Source organism: Cavia porcellus, unplaced genomic scaffold, assembly GCF_034190915.1.
Source record: "Cavia porcellus strain 051 isolate PalLab524CR breed Dunkin Hartley unplaced genomic scaffold, mCavPor4.1 scaffold_19, whole genome shotgun sequence".
In the NCBI taxonomy this organism is placed as follows: Eukaryota; Metazoa; Chordata; class Mammalia; order Rodentia; family Caviidae; genus Cavia; species Cavia porcellus.
Genome location: NW_026947502.1, coordinates 10,855,946 through 10,872,011, shown reverse-complemented (window position 1 = coordinate 10,872,011; position 16,066 = coordinate 10,855,946).

Below are 16,066 nucleotides of genomic sequence, written 5' to 3'. Positions count from 1 at the left end.
GCGGATGGAGAGACGATGGAATTGAGGTATCCCTAGAATCTGACACTCGGTCAGGGCACAGGAGGCATCGTTATCATTGTTGCTGTCATCAGCATCATAGGACGCAAACTATCTAAGAATAGACAAGCAATGAGTGTCAGGAGACAAAGGGAAAACAAGACCCACAGAAGGGCTAGGGGGAGTCACATCTGAGGAAGGAAGTGAAATATCAGTAGGAGTCTGTGCATGTGTGTGTGTGAGAGAGAAAGAGACAGAGAAGAAGAAGAAAACAGACAGAGATGGGCATTTTGGTACACACTTTGGGGGAAGTGTTCGTCAAAGGCAACAGATGGAGTCCAGACAAGTGGGGGCCCTGAGAACTAGCAGGCAGTAAAACTAAAGGCCAACCTGGGGCTCCACGGTAAAGGGCCTTACAAATGCCACACTGCATTTTGCGATTCATTCTTCTGACAAAGGAGCAGCTTCTGAAAGATCGTACGCAAGAAGTGACATAATTGGGTCTCTGTTTTAGGTCGCTAATTGGTGGCAGAACGGTATGGGCTGGGGTTGGTAGAAAATGTGAGTAACAAGAACCATTAGGAAGTTATTTCTAAAAACCAGGCAAAGGATAATGAGGTTGCAAACTAGGGCAGTGATACCAGAGCACAGCGAAGAAGGCAGACTTTAGAGATATTCTGGAGGTAGAAAGACAAACCTTAGTCACCCAGTGAAAGCTATAAGGTTGAAAAAAGTGGAAGCTTGACTGTGAGTTGTCAAGATTGCCAGGCTAAAAGGGCTGTTAAATGTCATTATCTAAGATAAAAACGTTTGGGAAGTATATTAATAAATGAAAGTTCACATTATGAGGATATGGCATTTTTGGAGGTTAGCTATTTCTGTCGAGTCCCTCTAAAGACTCATCTAATTCTCCCTGTCCTCCAAAACTGCTTTCTCCTATCAGTGAAAGGGAATCAGGATTAGTGGCATTCTGCTCTTCATGGGACACATGTGACTGTAGACAGCCATTCATAGCACCTCAAGGAGAAACAGGATTCCAGTCTCTTTGTCCACAGGTGTGCAAGAGTTTTCCAGTCAGAGATGTCGCTCGTACTTTCAATACAGATGCACGAGCCACCTTGCCCACTGCAGGACCTTGTATATGCTAAGTTATCCACAAATTATTACTCTGATCTCACATAAAATTGGACAACCCTAATGTCACCGATGAACACTGTGCAAGCCTTAAAGAGACAGCTGATGAAGTCACAGAAAGAAAGTATGCAGAGCTATTGTCCCTGAATCAGGCTGTGTGTGGTTTGTCTTATTCTGGACATGAAGGATGACACTGTAGCCTAAAGCTCACCCTTCCTTCACTGTCTCTACACAGGATCAGTTCCCAAGCTTGACCACAATTTTTCCTTCATCTCTCCTATCACTGAAAATGGTACATTATTCTTCCAGGGAACTGGGTCCATGAGCCAATCCTCTAATACCTGTTGCCAGGCTCATGCTAGGCTTGTGGAAACCCTCTTGTACTTCTTTAATATCCTTACCCTCATATGATCCACACTCTTGCCATTTTCCAGAACTCCCTGAACTCTGGTTCCTCAAATGGGAGTTAAGCATCCCCCAGGCTTTGAGTGTGATCAGAGCGAAGCCAATTTAGTAAGGCCTAGTTTCTACGTAATTCCATCTGCCTTCTCTGCCAAATGCATTCCCCCAAGGTGCGCACCCAAATGCCCTGGTTTCTGTGTAAAACCTTTACTATGCTAACAGGTGCTGAAAATGTTTAGAATCTAAAGAGCCTTCAAAATACTTTCCTTACTGACTTGAAAATGGAAGTTTTAAATGCATACAGTACATCATCTCCAAGATTAACCAACGCAGAAGTAGAATGACCTAGACACAATCATCAAAAAATATTTTAAACGTTATCTACATTTGACCATATAATACCAGGAGTAAACAGAGGACTGAGATAATACCAAATGAAATTAGCAAAATCAATAGAACAAATTACCTACTTTTTTTCCCCTGAAATAGTAGCCTGTAGTTCCTCAGTATTCTGCTCTTGCCTGAAAGCTCCAGGAGGAAATTCTCAACTGTTCAGTGTTAAAGACTGCTACAGACTAGAGGCAGCCTGTTGCCTTACGCAAACACCCAAAGGCAGGCATTTCTGTGGAAGGAGGAACACAGGACAGGCAAGTGAGGGTCAACTCCAAACTCCAAAGGCACCGTCATCTATCGAGGCTGGCAGCTGTCCACCATGGAACACGCTGCTCTCTCTGTCCATTTTGCGAAGCTGATTCAATCAGCACTTCTGCTCCTCCGGGAACCAGTGCATTAATGTGAACTGCTACCACTCAAAAGTAATGGGGTGAGAGTGCCATTACTTTAAATGGTTTGAGGCCATGCAGTCCCCAGTTTCATTAGCTCCATTTCTATAGAACCTGTCTACCAAATTCTATGGCATCTGCAGGAGTGGGGGAGGGAACCCACATAGGTGGCAATGCACTGCCGTCTTCATCAGGTAAGTACTGGCCAACTGGGTAGACACCAGGATGTATAGTAGCACAATAATACTCTGCAATGTGTCCATGCTCTAATCCCTAGGATATGTCAATATCATCCCACAATACCTTGCTGGCACGAAATAATTACAGGGAAAGAGGACATAAGAAGCTAGAAGTTAAGGCAGAAAGAAAAGGCAAGACGTTTGAAATGTAAGAAACATTCAAGACCACTGTTTAAGAAATATGGATCTTAGGAGCTAAAAGCTGACAGCAAACCCTGGTCAACAGCCAGAAACTGTACCCATTGAAATCTATCACCATGATCAGGCTTGGAAGCCGATGTTAGATCTTGGTCGAGATAAGAGCACAGGCCTGCCAACAGCTTGACTTTCCTTTCCTGAAGAACTCTCAGCTGAACCCCATGGACATAGTAAGAAGATAAATGGCTATTATTACAACCCATGAAATGCATAGTAATTTGTTACTGCAGAAACAGAAGACTAATACAGGATTTTATCAACAAATCCAGGAACAGTAAAGTTCCAAGACTACTGGGTCTTACTTTAATTCTTCTACCCAGGATCTATTTTTGAAGTCTCTCACCTATTCTAGTCAAGCACATGATGGTAACATTTACAAGAATGAAGCTCCCAGTGTTGAGCAAAAGCAGGCATCTGGCCCCATGCTTTTAGTCTAGCTGGAGAGAAAAACATTGAACAACATTAACATAAATACATATGTAATAGCAGAATGTGATCATTAAAATGTAGGGAGAGTGCTTGACATGAAGAGGGTCTGTAACAGAGGTCCTGGTGGTGGCATGTGTCAGTGAAAACCTTCCAGAAGGACTGACATTCCAGCTGAGATCTGCGATACAGATGGGCGGGGAGGGAGAGGGCAGGGCTTTGAGGGCAGAGACCTGCAAAGACCTTGAAGTAAGAGGGAACACAGCAGTGTGAAAACCTGAAATGCTGCAATCACAGAGCGAGGCTGGAAAAGTAGGCAATGACTGTGTCGTGAGGCTTTCTGAGAGCTTTTCTAAGAGTTTCCACAGAGAAGCTAAAAACACACATCATACTCAAAAGGAAAGCAATCATTTGCTGATCGGTGATTATAAAAATTGCTATGTATGTGAAACGGTATCCAAGCTGTTCCTGTGGGCTGTTAGCTTTTATTATTCTTACCCATGACTTAGGAAATGAAGTCCAGAGCCCACCCTTTAAATATCAGATCATTCACAGGTTTAGAAAAAGCCCCACACTTGGTATTTTAGGACGAAGAGATGCAAAGAAAAATGATTTATTCCCTCGAAGGCCCGGTTTACTCATCTACCAAGTGGAAATGATATTTTAATGCAAACAGAAGACACAATGAATATTTGCTGAGTAAATAAGTGAATAAATTGCTGCTTTGCTTGACTCGGAGGACCAAATGAAAAGTAAGTAGGCAACTGTTGTTTGCAAAGTGAAGAATGTTTTATAAATGCAAATAGGCATTATTATGATTAAGTCAGCAGCATCTTCATATAAGAAGAGACAGCTCATGTTTCTGAAGATAGAAATAAGTCTGCCCTAATGCTACTGACAAACAGACAGGACATATTGGCGAAAAAGGTCACGGAGTGTTTATCTACAGATATACTTATGACGGGAATATGGGTACCTGCTACAGATTGGAGTGGTGTCAATGAAAGGTCTAAGAATTACACTGCCCTGGATTTCCACAAAAACTCAATTAGAAACATTCAGTGCCAGCAATTTTAGATATTTCTAATGCAATACTTGGGCTACTGATTATTTATCATATGACAACATTAGAATCAGTGCAAATTTGACATTCTTTTAAAAAGCAATTTTCATATCTTTATCAGGATCCTTCCTTAAAAACCTCAGAAAAATCCTGTTCCTGTAGCAGTTTTCTTCTAGATACACAAATTCCAGCCAAAAATTTCAGCTAAGAAGTTTTGCATTATAGAAAAAAAAAAAAAAAAAATACACTATGAGCTGTGGAGTCCAAGAAACTGGTGTTTTAGTCCCAGCTCATATGGCTCATAAATAAGCTACTTAACTGTTGAAACTTAGTTTTCCTATGAATAAAACAGGGATAGTCAAAGGATCTCAAACATACATAAGTGCGTTTGTGTGGTGCCTACCAACACAAAGAAACCAGGTCATGGTTTCCTTATCAGCAGAATCAGCCAACAGCATACTAAAAACATCTGAACAAAAACTGAGTCTGTATCTAACATGTCCTTTATTGCTTGATAAAAATATAGTATGACAACTGATGCTTAGCCTCCACATTGCACTTGGTATTTATATAATCTAGAAATAATTTAAAGTTAAATGGGAGGATGTGTACTGGTTATCCACAAATACTATGCCATTTTATAGAAGGGAATTGAGCATCTGAAGACTTTGGTATCTACAGGGAGTTCTACAGCCAACTGTCCCTAAGTATCAAGAAGGAACAACTATCCTATTATCACTGCTACACTAAGTGTTTGTTCCCTATGTGAACCTAAAAGTTTAAATTACTTCAAAATCAAAAAGTGTTTCTTTAAAATGTGAGTAGTATCTCACTAATCGTTTAGCAGCCTATTCCTTCCCTCTTCACTATGAAAAAAAAAATAATGAACACGTAAGTAAAGCCAAAAATGCCTACAGAAGATTCCAAGGTTCTTCACTGGGATTTTCTACCTAAGGTAGAAATAAAACACTAAACCCGAGCCACACACTCAGTGCTTCGGAGTGCAATCTAAATTGCCAGCACTGTAAAAACTTTGGAGATAGAAACTATAGAATTTTTTTTTAATTTCAAAACCATTTTGGAGATAGAAACCATAGAAATTTTTTTAGTTTCAAAAACAGAGCCTTAACACCAGAAAGTAGCTTGGATCACATCACTCATTGGTAGTGGTGCAGCAAAGATCTCGAAGAAAAGTTCGACACTCAGTAATTAGATTTATGCCATAGACTGGGAACCTGTCTAAAACATACTTCTATGGACAACATCATTCATTACCCATAAAATGAGAAAGATGACATGCTTGGGAGTCAAAAGTGGGGATAGAGAAAATGTAACAAGAGGACGTGTTAGAGTTCAGGTTTCTGGGAGATATAAAAACAGGCTGGTCCCAGTAGTACCAACAAGCCTACCCGGCTTAGAAGAGTGTTTAGTGTGTCTAAATGGACTTATGTCAATCTATTCACAGAAAACTGCAATACACTACAAAATCAGCCACTGAACATTTTCTAATGTTATTATACTCACTCACCAAGGCAAGGATTATTTTGAATTCTGCTTTGGTGTCACTTATCTATCTGAGTATGTAGTAAGAGTAGACACATATCAGATACAATGTTCCACATAGAATAACTGGCAAAGTCTTGCCCTCCTGCCACTGAAAGTCACAAGGGAAACAGAAATTAAGCATTGATTGTTTGGTCACTTTTTCATGCCTACATCTTGTACTCTGAGCAACTATAGCTAAGATAATATTATGCAATATATTAACTACTGTTAATTCCCCTTTTTTGAAATTCTGTATCTTTTTATCCTTTTTTTGGCTTTGTTTTGTTTTTAAAATTAAACAAATTTAAAATACAAAAATAAATGGATCATTATACATTGTGATTGAAAGGTGAGAATAAGATGATATCAGAGATAAGAAAACACAGCAAGCTACCAATTTGGCCTGGGAAAGAAAGTTAAAAGAGGTGTTAACTTTAGTATTAAAGGCAGAAGAGACACTTGGGAGACTTATGCCGAAAGGGAGAGGGCCAGGCAGTACTGATAGCCTCAGGGTTCTCCTTGTCCTTTAGTTTCTTTCTTCTATCCGTGCTTCTCCAGAGAGAAACCAGTTCATATTGATTAGAATAATCCATCTGTCCTAGATGATAAGGAAGGTAAACCCTGTTCTACAAGGATTCCATCTCTTTAGGGCAGACTTTCCACCTTGGTTGGTTCTCAAAGTTTATCCTTTCCTTGCTCTTGCTAATCTTCTTACTCATGTGCAGGTCTTCCCTTTTCCAAACTTTCCCAGCTGGAGCCCCTCTCCTCTACCTAGTGCATTCTACAGATGACCTCCAGCTTCCAGAACTGTTTGCTACATTAGACAGAAGCCTCCAGACATGGCGGAGGATCCAGCTTCAGCCTGGTCTGTATCCCTTGGATTTGTGATGTGAACCACCTGCTTTCCACATGGTGCTCAGCTGGTCCTCACCTCACCTGGTCCTCATCTACACAACCACTCAAGCCCTTCTTATGGCTACTCCCCTCCAAGCAACCCACACAAAGATCACTTATTTGCCAGCATGCCCACTATATGGAACCAACATATTCTAAATAAATTATCTCATTTTTTCTAAGTTTCTTTGGAAAAATTACTCTTGCAGCATCCCACCAAATAAAAATGAGTTTCAGGTCACTTTTTAAATAAAGCCTAAATGGTATAACCAAGGGCATCAGTATTGTCAGCTGCTGGTGAGGAGTCTCTTCTGGACTGCAGACAGCCAAATTCTTCTTGTATTCTCACTTGGCAAAGACAATACAGATCTCTATTCCCTTTCAAAGACATTAACCTCATCCATTAAAACTATCCCCTTAGGACCTAGTTACCTCCCAAACACTCTACCTCCTAATACTGTCGCCTTGAGGGTCAGAATTTCAATGCAAGGATTCTGGGGTAACACAAGCATTCACTCGATAACACACTGCCATCTGCACCAGCTCTAAAATTACCTAGATATTAACAGAAAGCACACCGTGATGCGTGCTACCTGTACCCATTTTCAGGAAGGAAGGATTTAGTCACTGAGCTCCCAGGGGTGTACTCAGCACACAGCTCTCAGCTGTCAACTTTCTCTGAGAATGGCCAGTCTCCATTAAATAACTGGTACCAGCAAGGGTATAAAAATCTAACAATATCAGTAAAAATAACTACAGAGAACCAATCCAGCTTCACGGCACCCATGGGGTCAGCAGAGGCTTCTTGAAACTGTATCACAGTCCTTCCTTATAACCTATGCAACTGCCCCCCATACCTATCGATCCCAATGGTATTTTGCTAGGTTCTCCTTAATAAAATCCTGCATACTAATCTCCATCTCAAAACAGGCTTCCCAGTGAACAACCAAGAACTGGAAGAACACTGCTGTGTGTTGTTCTAACTAATTCAAGTAGTAAATCAGGTATTTACCCAGCACTGCCATGTGCCGAGCACTGTGCTCCCTATAGCTCTACTACACAGTTCAGTCTTTATCACAGCTGTGGATATTATGGATATTAAACACTTGTCTAGCAAACCTAATGCATTTGTTGATATTCCAAGGAGTTTGATCCTTAGTATCCAAGGTAGTCGCAATGATCCAATGTGGACCATCTGTTGTTGTGTCAATCTGTTCAGGCAAGAGACTTAGAATCCTGGGAGAGTCTGGATCACAAGTTTCTTGAATTCAAAAATAATGTGGCAGCATTTTCAGCCCAGCTGTGAAGCACTGCATGACTAAGAAAATACAAGTCCCCTAGGAGAAGTTCTGTGCTACATGCTAATGAAACTGGGACCAGGCAAGCTTTCTGATCTAATTGGTCATCAGAGAGGCCAGTTTTTAAACCAGGTTTTTAAGCAGAGATTTTCTAGCTGTAAATATGTGATCTTTTTAGAGCAGCTTTGTAGTTTTCCAATTTTCCACGCTATTTTTTTAATGACTCCATCCCTTCCTACACTGTCACTAAAGAAACAGTTCTGTTCCTGAAGATTAATTTTGTAACAACCAGCACAAAATACCTACACTACAGGTTTGAGGACTAATAATCGCTATTGTTTACAGCTTAATTAAAAGAAATCGGCATGAAAGGCTAAGGCTTCCATGTGTGTCTACTGAGGCCAAAGTCTGTTTAAACAAGGAAAACAAATTCAACATTAATCTATGTCATATGTGAGATAAAAGCAAAAGCCACCAGTCCCTGTGGATTACTCAACACATTTCTTGGTATAAAAACACTGCATAATCTTTCCTGCCTAAGGTAATTCAGTGGCACACCTGCCACACCTCATTAAGACTTTCACTATGAATTGTACTTTTGTTAGTACAAAAGGTTGCGATATCCCAAGGATTTTCACGTGGCCTTTCCTTTTATTCCCTTTCTCCACTCCTTCTGTCCCATTTTTAACAAGTGTGCTGTGATTCTTGAGTCAGGATCCGAAACCACTGATTCAGAGGAGACTTGTAGAGATGCATTGGGACCTGCAGGTTGAGCTAACACAAGTATGATTTTTATTCATGGCAGTGTTTTGAAACCAACAGTCTTGACAATGGAAAATCAAACACATGTGGACAATTACACCATCTTCTACTCTTTTCAGAGATGAGTCTCCTCTGACAACTTAAACGGAACTACCTTGTCAACAAAATCCTGCTGTGATTTCCAGTTTCTCTTTATTTTTTGGTTGCCTGCCCCATTTGGATCCCATATTTCAGCCCATGATATTCCAGACACTGTAATGTCCTGAGGATATAGCAACAAGCAAAAACAAATAGGCTGAGGGTAGTGCTATGGTATTTATATTCTACTAAACATTAATTGCATAATTAATTGTTTCAGCAAACCTCTGAGCACTTTGAAGAGTGATCATGGAGTTCAGTGAGAATGGACAGCAGTGGAGCAGGTCAAGATGGGAAGAGACAGGACAGCTTTGTAAGGAGATAAATCTTGCGGGGAACACTGAATAGAATCCACAACACCCCACCAGTGTAAGCTGGGGACAGCCACAGGGATGGGGTGATGCTGAAAGGATTTCCTGTGTGAGAAGCAACAGAATGCTTGGGCCAGCTGCAAGAAAGCCCAGGGAAGATGGACAGGAACCCATCATACTGAACCACATCCAACTATCTCACTCTAACATTCTCTGAAGCCCAGGGAAGGAGAGGTAGGGAATCCATCTGCATTTCAGTCACCCTGGCAGGATCTGGGGAGACGAATCAAAGGGGGCAAAACCTGCCACAGGGAGGCTGCCTAGAGGCTACTACAAGTAAAAGACCAGGGTGACTGAGAGGGGCACAGTGGCAGCAGGATGGCAGGGAGAGTTCACTGGCAGGTTTGAGGGTTTAGAAGGATTTTCCGGTGGATGAAAATGGGGGATAAGGCAGAAAAAAGTTACCAGGACAGCAGACACCCAGAGACCACACATGGTGGGTGCTCTTTGGGCAGCCCATGTATATCACATCCGATGATCACACTGCTGGCAAACAGCAGGGAAAAGAATGGAGGTGAGTTTCTTCCAAATGATACATGCTTGTTTCATGCCTCTGTGTCTTCATGTACAATAAAGAGGTAATAGCCAATCCTGCTGAATGGGCAACTGGGAAAAACGGACAAGTGGATCCCTGCCAGCTGCTGAGAACAGTGCCCGGTAACCAAGCACAGCTCCCGTTACTCTGACCTGTCCTGGGAGATTTCTTGGGGGGAAGCAGCAAGGCGTGGGTATTAGAAGCTCCATCTCCGGAGACTGATACTTAACTCTGAATTCTTGATCAATCATTGCATAGTTAACCATTTACATCATATTCTATCTGCATTTTCCTCTCTTTTTTTAAACAGAAAAAAGATAGGAAATAGCAATAAAACAGTTTCAAAACAGGCTAGTAGGAGAGTAATAACAGTTAACACATTGTATATTGTTATACTCACAGTAATTGTTCAGAGTTCAAAACATAGGCATAAAGAATTGTCCAGAAAATTACTAGCACAAAACTTCCCCCTCAGTGAACCAAAAGAAACCAGCTGCATGACTATTTTAACTGTCTTGTGTGTGTGTGTGTGTGTGTGTATATATATATATATTTCCTCCTTTTCTTCTCCTCCATGGTTTCCAGAGTGCAGCAGCTATCATGTTAGTCTCTATTTGTGTTTTTCATTTCTCTTTCAAACACAGTATGCCCAACATCCAAAAACATGGAAAATGATATAACTGGCATCTTCAAACACACCTTTTGATTCAATGAACGACTACACTGTACCTCAGACCAATTTTTAAAGAACTAAGTGGTGTAAGATCTTGTTAATAAACCTTCCCATTGATTTTGAGTTTTTCTTCTCAGAAGAAACCATTATTCTTAAATTGGTATGCATACCTCTCTTGAGTAGCTTGCTTTTATATGCCTTTTATTCACATATAAATATCCATAATAATATACCGTATTGGTTTGTATGCTTAAAATTTTCATATAAATGATATCATACTGTGATTAAGTAGAATTTATCCCAGGAATGAAAGAATGCCTTTAACATTCAAAAACCTATTTGTAGAATTCATTTTGTAAACAGATTAATGAAAAAAGTCACAAATGATTATGTGGATATTATAAACACACGCGAGAAAAGCACAAGTCCTTCATGACAAAACTGTCTTCAAAACATGTTAGGCCAGGGTTTCTCAGCCTGGGCAAAATGACATTTTGAGCAAGATAATTCTTTGCTAGAGGGGCCTGCACTATTCATTGTTGGACATTTACCACTAAGACTTTCCTGTTCATGGCAATCACGACGTCTCCAGACACTTTCAAATGTCTCCTGGGAATGAAATAGTCATTAATGAAGAACTACTGTGTTAGGCAACCCATGTAACCCTTGGAAGCACCAGTTTCCTCACTTATGGAACAGAAAGCATAACAGATACAGGGCACTGGTGTCAGCCTATGGCACATATGCTGCAGCGGGCTGTTTGTATCATTGAAAACTCTAAAATGTTTGCCAGGGCAGGGAATTTAGCTCTGTGGTGCAGTGCCTGCTTGGCAAACATGAGGCTCTGTGTTCAATTCCTGATATCAAAAAAAATTTTTTTTAAAGTTCACCATTGCTGACTTAGGGCATCAGTAAAATAGATGATATAATGTCCTGGTGATATCTGCTGGCACTTTCCCAAATGGCCCTCAGCAAATGCCCTTTCTTCACGGCAGTATAGGAATGATACTGTCGGTGAGGGTACTATGGTTGATGAGGGCAGCATCATATTTGCTGGAACACCTACAAAACGTTTAGGGTCTCAAAATTTTCTTCCCTCTCCTGGCCCTTCTTCATTAATCACTGAGGTTTTCTGCTTCTGTAGTTATTTCCTCCAGGCAGGGTGACACAGCAAAAATGACAGCGCCCACAGAGAAGAGTCAATTTGCAGCTCTGGAGAATGGATGGTCTCCAGGGCAAAGAAAAGAGCTAAGGCATAGGATGTGTAGTTTGCAGAAATGCCCACTGTGATCTGAAACAGGTGACTGCGACTGACAGGAATAAAAGAAATAGGGATGCTGCTGGGAAGAGGGAAGGTCAGAGGGGTCCAAAATAAGAGGACCAGACCATGCAGCAGCCACAAGGACTGATGAGGCCATCGCCAGAGGCCTCCCATCCTGAGTGGGCATCCCGTTCCTCACACTCTTGAGAAATGGGCAGGTGCCATGATGCCTAACGGGCTCAGTTTAAGGAACAGGTGACCAGAGTTGGCACCAAAACCTCCAACAGCTATAATGTTCCCCCTTTCCTTCCAGCAGGGAACTCCTCTCCCAGTGTTAGCATCCTGCAACTCACTGCCACCTGCTGTCCCTGATACAGCTGGATACCCCACGACACATGGGAATCCCTTCCTGGCATTAAGATGGCAAACACTGTGTGTGAAAGAGAAATACACCTTGCTCCTATACCCCTCCGCTAGATAGCTGGTTCCACAGTGGAACCAGCCCAAGACCTCATGGTCCCATCACAATTCTGCAACAGTAACCTTTTATCATTATAAGTAATATTTGATGTTGTGCAAGTAATGTAACCAGCCTGGGTCTCAATTTCTTCTGCTCTATGTGAGCCTGAAAGTCACTCAACCCTAAAATTTAATGATTTTTCTCTTTTCCCTTTGCACAGATTAACTGTTCTTCATAAATATGTAGGAACTGCTTGAAAAATACCCAGACGTCATCAGTTTTAAGACACGAAAGATTGAGATGTAAAAAATAAAATAAAAATGAAAAGTTGGACTACTTTAACAGATACGATGAACTGACTACCAGAGAGAACCTGCTTATAAGATGCCAAATTAATGGGAGTTTTACTCAGTTTTTATTCACTTCCATTACTTTCATCTTCTGTGATTTTAAATAGTGCTGTGCCTCAAGCTGGAGCACACTGGGGCTGAAGCAGGTCACTCAGTGTTTTACAGGTGACAGTGAAATGAATTGAATGCCAGGAATGACAAAATGAGTGATTTTTAGGTAATTTTAGTTGAAAGCATCACTCCCATTTTAGGGAAGAAGCAACTGAGGCTCTGAGAAGTTATATAATTCATCAGTAGAAAAGCCAGACTTCAAGGCGGGACCTGGAGAGTCTTCAAGTACACACACAGAATAACAGAAGACGTGAGTATGGATTCTATACCCTTTATTCCATGCATTTAAATGCATTTACATCCCACTTGCAAATTTAATTGAAAGGACAAATAAGCTTGTCCTTTTTCACCCATCTGATTATTATATCAATCCACTTTGTCTAGAAAATCACCACAACTGACAGGATGGACTGAAACTACATTTTTACTCATTAGAGAAAATGTTTGGAAACAGCAAAAGCATGAGATTTTGCAAAATGTTCACACCCATACTAAGCTCCTGGCTCTCCATTTGAACATCCTCAAGGTAGAGCTAAATTCAAAGGGACCATGTTAAAAAATGAGCCATTCATCTTTTAGAAATAATTTTAAATGTTCAGAAAATGAGAGAAGCTGTGTTAATATGTTATGGGTTATTAAATCTTGGCTTGGACTATGCTGAAAATGGGTGCAGGTAAGTATCAGCCACAGAATAATTATTAAAGTTCAGCCAGTTCCCATGTTGCCAAGGATCTACCCAGAGTAGCTTTCCAACTTGAAGTATTGCATAATCAGGCTTCATATACTGTGATTTTTCTTTGCATTGCAATAAGACCAAAAACAAAAGGATCAGCCTAGGTGATGGTGATATAATTCAAAAATTAATATGACAAAAGATACCATAAATAGGGTTAAAAGATAACATGTAGAGGAAACCCAATTGGCTACACAGGTAACATATGTAGGGTTAATATTTGTAATATCTAAAGAGTCGCCTCACAAGAAAACCTAATTTAAATATCTGTGGGCTTTCAACATGTAATTGCAAAAGATAAAGTGAACAAAAATCACATGAACATATCCTTGAAAAAATTGTTAACTGGAGGAATGCAAACTTAAATATAATTAAATATTTTGTCTTTCCTGTTAGCAAAGATTAAAAACACACAATACACAGTGACTGTGAGAGTATTAGGAGACACATCTGCAAATATTGCTAGTGGAGGAGGGTAATTTAGTAATATTTATAAAAATGTAAGTATGCCTCCTAACCATCTGTTTATAGATAAATATATGATGCATAACAAAAAATAGTGTTTACATTTTTAAAAATCCTTTCAGCAAAATGCACATTGCTATTAATCTCCCTCAAATTATCCCCCTTGGCTTAAAACACACTTATCATTCTTGCCACTTTCTGAAGCAGATGTGTGAGTCTTTATTCGTGATTGTCTTTTGTTGCGCTGTGGAGGCTACCTCCACATCCTGAATGGATTCAACATGATTCCCTTTCGCAGTCATTTAGACATGAGGGAAGAACCAGAAGTCACACACCGCGAAAGCCAGGGGCCACTGTGGAGGAGGACACGTCACAGTGTTCTAACCAGCCTGGTTTCAGTTGGACGGCATGCAGTGCAACAGTGCTGGCCGTGTATTTTGGCCACACCACGTATGTTCACGAACACTTACAAGATTAGACACTTGGGGCAGAAACCAATTTCTGTACTTGGGGCAGATTTAGCTATAAGCATTATAATACTATGTGGCCTTAAGTAATTAACATATCACTTAAAGAGAAGCAACGACAAGAATCACATGATCATCTCAATAGACACAGATACACATTTGACAAAATCTACCACTCATGTTAAAAATCGTGAAGAAATAGGAATAGAAGGTCTTTTATCTCAATCTGATAAAACCCATCTATGACAATGGCCAACATCACACTAAATGAAGAGAAGCTGAAAGCTTTTCCTCTAAAATCTGTTCACGCATGTTTATAGCAGCACAATTTATAATAGCTAAATCTTGGAAACAACGAAAATGCCCATCAACCGCAGAATAGATGAAAAAGATGTGATATTTTTATACAACGGAATATTATTCAGCTACAAAAAGGATGATCTTTAGGCTTTTATACGTAAATAGAAGCAACTTGATCGTACTCATAAGTGAAATAAATGACTCACATTTGTAAATATCATATTGTCTCTCTAGTGTAAAAAGCTAAATAATAATAAAAAACTAAAACTAAAAGAGCAATAAGATCCAAAATGTACAACAGACATTGTAATAATGAAAGAGAAAGAAAGTGCTCAAGGAAAGAAAAACTTGTAGATATATACAGATAACTGTATGTATGTTTAAGTGTGTAAGATAAATAACATACTACTAATTCTCTGTTCATCAAAAAATGGTTTGTGCTGTCATTGCTTGTCTGTTCATTTTTAATGCTTTGATTTTGTCACTTGAGCAACTACTTCTAAGGTAATATGTAATATATTAACTAGTGTTGATTTCTTACTGTTTTTTTTTGAAATTCTGTATGATTTTTATTTTTTCTGTTTTACTTTTTAAAAATAAAACTAAATAAATAAAATCAGGAGGAAGACAAAGACATACTATTACTAGTTCTGTGTTCAAAAGAGCTGGAGCAGTAAGATAAGAAAAAGAAATAAAAGGGATATGAATAGACAAGGAAGTTAAATTATCATTACATATTTGCTAATGATATGATCCTCTTCACACAGGAAACCCAAAATGCCACCAAAAGTGTCCTAGAACTAATATTCAAATTTAGTAACATAGCAGGATACAAAGTCAACACTCAAAACTCAATGCCATTCCTGTACACCAATAACAAACTCACGGGGTGGGGGGGGATTAGGGAAACACCACCTTTCATACCAGCATCAAGGAAAATGAAATGCTCTGTAATTACCAAAACCACAATGAAAATTATAGTACTCTTAAAAAAGGAGGTTTAAGAGGATCTGAGAAAGTAGAAAGTTTTTCCCTCTTCCTGGATAGGCAGAACCAGTATTGTTGAGATGCCCACAATTCCACTACACCACTGTGGTCCTGCTGCTAGCATCTTAGCAGCAGCTCTCACTGACACTAATCGTATCCTTTGGATGCTCTAACAGACAGTGTCTTGCATTAGAATCTGATAACGAAAGGTTAAAAAAATAAAATGTTGCTGTAAACCAGGACTGGATTTGGAAACGTGTCATCTTGACAACATATTCACGACAAGGCAAACGTTAGTACAGCGCTCATGTGCACATCATCTCCTTTTACTTTCTTCCACTTGAGAAATGGTAGAAAATAAAATACTTCCTCAAAGAGAGGAAGCAAGACCATAAAAGAAACTTGCAGAGTATATTATCTTTTCAGAGCAACGAGTCACATGAAAGAGGGAAATCTAGTATGATACTAAACGCAA